The sequence below is a fragment of the Suricata suricatta genome, chromosome 2 (genome assembly GCF_006229205.1).
Source record: "Suricata suricatta isolate VVHF042 chromosome 2, meerkat_22Aug2017_6uvM2_HiC, whole genome shotgun sequence".
Taxonomy (NCBI): Eukaryota; Metazoa; Chordata; class Mammalia; order Carnivora; family Herpestidae; genus Suricata; species Suricata suricatta.
Window position 1 is genome coordinate 8,825,514 of NC_043701.1, and position 5,293 is coordinate 8,830,806.

At 42.3% G+C, this 5,293-nt stretch overlaps 1 pseudogene; it reads left to right on the forward strand.

Annotated features, from left to right (window-relative positions):
* The first annotated feature begins 298 nt into the window (after window positions 1-298).
* Window positions 299-5,293, forward strand: part of LOC115304394 — a 16,316-nt pseudogene continuing 11,321 nt past the window's right edge.

Consider the following 5,293-nt stretch of genomic DNA (forward strand, 5'->3'; position numbering starts at 1 on the left):
ATGGAGAGAGAAGATGACAAGGGGGCTGTGGAGAGTGGCAGGAAATGATTCGGGGAGGGGCCAAGAGCTGTCTTCTGGACACAGCACATCTAGCAATGTATTTATTTAGCAATCCTGTGGAACTTACCAGGCAGGCAGCCAGTCATACGGTCCAGGACATTGGGGAGCTTCTGGGGCCAGGGACGTACAACTGGGAGTCACCAATATGCAGGTGGTATTTAAAGTTAGGTGACAGATTTGAAAGAGAAATAGACAATAAAACAAGCCAGTACTAGGCACTTGGCATGCAGATGACAGGATGAAGACAGAAGAGAACCCTGATGGGGTCGAGCCAATGAGACTGGAAGAAAATGAGGAGTGTGGAGTCAAAGGCCTGAGGCAAGAGAATGTTTCTAAGAGAAAACGCTCCATGGTATTGAATGATGCAAAGTAAGACAGACGGGTACACATTACTATCTGTTGGGCGGGGTAACTGGTAACACTAACAAAAGAGCTTTATGTGAACAGCCCATAAACCGAAATATAAAGGATGTTGGTTCAAGTACAGAGCAGACAGTTCCCCTCAGAGTTTCATTACACTATAAATGTGTCAGATTAGTTACGTGGCATGAGGAAAATCCCAACATATTAAAATTATTTCCTTTTTTAAACAAATTATATCCTTTTTAATTATAAGTAGATAACAAAAGAATAATGAGTATGGAAGAAACTAGTCAATATAGACAACACTTGCAAGACGTTTAGTTGTCAAGAGCAAAAAGAAAGATTATGGTGTCAAGTGTTTTCAACTATTTCTTCTTTGTTTGTCTTTGTCTTATGGATGAGAGATAATTATAACCATGTTGTTTCCTGAAGAGAATGGTTATGTGGAGGAGAGATGAGCAGTGCAGATACAGAAAAAAAGAAATGGGAAGATTAAGTCCTTACAACAGCAAGGGGCTAAGGGATTGGAAGCACAAGAACAGAATGGAACTTAAAAGTAGCAACCCTCCCCCTTTTATTTCACTGCATCTATGGAGAAAATTTAAAAAAAGGATTATGAATATGTGCAATGGCAAATTTGTAAATTAGGTTGTGGGAAGGTGAGGGTGTTTGGTTCTCTTAGTGCTGTTTTCACTGAAATGTCAGGGGAGCAGTCAACCAAGAGAGTGGGAAGTCCGTGTCACCAAGAAGAGGTTGCATCATTGCCTGAAAATGTTGTGTGTCAATCTGGGGGTACATGCTCATGATTTGATTTGTTAGAGAGAGAGAGAGAAAGAATGGGGAAGGGGCAGAGGGAGAGAGGTGGGGGAGAGAGAGAGAATCCTAAGCAGCTGGCTCCATGCTCAGTGTGGAGCCCAACACAGGGCTCAATCCCACAATGCTGGTGAGGTAAAATCAAGAGTCAGAGGCTCCACTGACTGACACACCCAGGCGTCCCTGAAAGTTAAACCCATCACCATGTTGTGTGACTTTCTTCAGCAAATTTCATCTGTTCAGGTGAAGGCAAAATAAAGGCGAAGAGCTGGGCACTTCTATGGGGGTTTCTCCACGGAGGTCCAGTGGTGGAGACAGAAGGGATGAGGGGCATGTGCGTGACCGTGAATTAGAGGAGTTTATAAAAACCACACCAGAGGACCTTAACCCAACGTCCTGCACTGGGTCCCAAATAAAATAAAATCAAGTCCAGATCTACACCCTCAAATAAGTTTAAATGAACTGACTTGTGTGGGCAAAACACGTTTATTTCATTGTCTGGTTTTCTTTCTAAGAGCAGAGTTCCACTCGGAAGGCATGTCCCAAACCTAAGAAAACCTGTCAGAACAACAGTAAGGACTGATTAAGATTTGGAGAATGGGAACTGTTCGCTTCTTTATGCCTACAGCTTTTCTTCACTCTCCCACCTCTGAAGTGTAAGACTGTGATGTGATGCGGACTCCCTTCGCATGAATGCGGCTCATGCCACATACAGCAAAAGACCTGGTTAATCCCTCTCCGACCAGGCTGAGCTTGGAAGAGGGTTATCCATGATCGGATGGAGGAGACTCGCTCTGGCCTCCCCGGGGGCTCTGCAGGTGTCACACGGGCTTCTTCTGATTGGAGCCCAAGGTGTCCTTTGAACAGGGCAAGGAAACCAACGGGGGAGAGGATTCTCAAGAGATAATCTGACAGAGAAGTAATGAACTAACAAATGCATTCTTCAAAAAAGTAAACTGAGGGAAACAAACTTGCTACAGCAAGTGCTGTGGTTTTGTTAGCATGTTTTTAAAAGGTGAGGTGAAGGGCGCCTGGGTGGCCCAGTCGGTTAAGCATCCGACATCAACTCAGGTCATGATCTCCTGGTTCATGAGTTCGAGCCCCACATCAGGCTCTGTGCTGACAGCTCGGAGCCTGGAGCCTGCCTCAGATTCTGTGTCTCCCTCTCTCTCTGCTCTTTTCCCACTCATGCTCTGTCTCTCTCTCTCACACAAAAATAAAATAAACATTAAAAAATTTAAAAAAAAAAGGTGAGGCGAACAAGTACAATGTATGTCTTTTTTAGGGAAACTGAAATAACATCTAAACGACTCTTTGACATACATTCCCTGGAACCAAACTCTTTCAAGCTGGCAGATCAGCAAGAATATCTGATAATAAGACTTTGTAAGATGTAAAATAAATTCTGGAGTTGAACATTCACATTCGATTGTATATTCCATTTGCTGTGTCATAATATTGTTGAAAAGACCCTGAAAATAAACCAAAGCCACGGATATTGAAGTCTTGGCCTGCTTTAATGTACATGAATGGTATGGTTCACAAACAGATTTCAAAATATGTCTCTGTTTGATCATTTTGATCCGCTTTAGGAGAAAGTAAAACACATTATTTAATTTCCCACATCCCTAATGAGGAGCCCAGCACATTCGCTTGCATTGTAAAGCATCAGTTAAAAAGGCTTGGGTCACATCCACTACATATTTATTCAACTACATCAAAGGCCTCAAACTAAGGATGTGTGGGTCCCTTAAATCCTTCCTTGCAGCTAAAGTGAATTTTTAATTCACCAGGTTCTGGTGACTCTCTGTCTTGTCACCCCATCCTCCGAACTGTTTTCGTGTATTCGTGTATGCATAGGGATAATCTACTCTTTTAGCAACAAGAGGACATAGCAGATTCAGTGAAAACACAGTATACACTCATAGGCTCCTGAGATTGCTAGTATTTGTGAATTAAGTTATGGTAGAATCTCTGCACTGCAGAAATATTTTAAGTTTGGAGGCTATTTACCATTTGTGTTCTCAGACCTTTCTGTTTTATTTTTTTATCATTTTTTTACATTTATTTATTTTTGAGAGACAGAGTGAGACAGAGCAAGAGCTGGGGAGGGGCAGAGAGAGAGAGGGAGACACAGAATCTGAAGACAGGCTCCAGGCTCTGAGCTAGCTGTCAGCACAGAGCCCGACAAGGGGCTCGAACCCACAAACTGTGAGATCATGACCTGGGCCAAAGTTGGACGCTCAACTGACTGAGCCACCCAGGCGCCCCTAGACCTTTCTCTTTTAGACCGTTCTAGTTAACTCCTTGTCTAGAGGTTCAATGTTTTTTTTTTTTTAATGTTTTATTTATGTTTGATACAGAGAGAGACAGAGCATGAGAGGGGGAGGAACAGAGAGAGGAGACATAGAACCAGAAGCAGGCTCCAGGCTCTGAGCTAGCTGCCAGTACAGTGTCTGACGCGGGGCTCGAACCCACGAACGTGAGATCTGACCTGAGCCGAAGTCCGAGGCTTAACCGACTGAGCCACCCAGGCACCCCTAGAGTTTCAAGGTTTAAAGTAAATTTTGGGGTGCTGAGTGGCTCAGTCAGTTTAATGTCCATCTCTTGGTTTTGGTTCAGGTCATGATCTCACAGTTCATGGGTTTGAGCCCAACGTCAGGCTCTGCACTGATAGGGTGAAGCCTGCTTGGGATTCTCTCTCTCCCCCTCGTCCCTTTCTCTCCTTCTCTCTCAAAGTAGACAAACTTTTAAAAAAATAATAAAGGGTTTTTTTTTCATAGTCACACACAAAGCTATAAATGTCAAATTTGATTTAAAACATAAACAAAAGCCAACTCTAGTTCTTTACCTCTTCCCACTTTTTCCATTTTGCTTCCCAGAAGCAGCCACTCTAGCTCATTTATTTCCTTCTTTCTTGGTTTGCATTCCTTTTTTTTTTTTTTTTTAAAGCACATTCTCAGACAAGAAAAACCATATAATAAAAAAAAACCTGCACAATTGAAAATATATTTAATATATTTGATGACGTGATTGAAAATCATTTTCGGTCAAAACTTTAAAAACTTTGTTCCATTTGCATCCAATTTTCAGGATGTGATTTTAATGCAACCCCAGATATTTTATATGGAATATTTTTTTTTTATTTCTGAAACAGTTTTGGGGTCTTCTCTTTATTCCCAAGTCAAAGGAAATTTCTCACTGATGTTTTAAATCTGGAGACTCATGTATTTCAGTTCCCAGTATTTTCTTTATTATATAAATTTTTGTATAATTGCCCACCACGATTTACTCCAAGACTTCTCTCTTCTTCATACTATCCATCTCTCTTTTTGTTTTGTTCTCTTCCGTAATTTTAGAGAGTGCAAGCAGGGAGAGGGACAGAGGGAGAGAGAGAGAAATCTTTTTTTTTTTAAATAGTTTATTGTCAAATTGGTTTCCATACAACACCCAGTGCTCTTCCCCATAAGTGCCCTCCCCCATCACCACCACCTCTTTTCCCCTCTCCCCCTTCCCCTTCAACTCTCAGTTCATTTTCAGCATTCAATAGTCTCTCAAGTTTTGCGTCCCTCTCTCTCCCTCACTCTCTTTCCCGCTTCCCCTCCCCTTGGTCCTCCATTAGGTTTCTTCTGTTTTCCTGTTAGACCTATGAGCGCAAACATATGGTTTCTGTCCTTCTCTGCCTGGCTTACTTCACTCAGCATGACACCCTCAAGGTCCATCCACTTTCCTACAAATGGCCATATTTCATTCTTTCTCATTGCCATGTAGTACTCCATTGTGTATATATACCACATCTTGACCCATTCATCAGGTGATGGACATTTAGGCTCTTTCCATGTTTTGGCTATTGTTGACATTGCTGCTATGAACATTGGGGTACATGTGCTCCTATGCATCAGCATTTCTGTATCTCTTGGGTAAATCCCTAGCAGGGCTATTGCTGGGTTATAAGGAAGTTCTATGGATAGTTTTTTGAGGAACCTCAACACTGTTTTCCAGAGTGGCTGCACCAGTTTACATTCCCACCAACACTGTAGGAGAGTGCCCGTCTCTC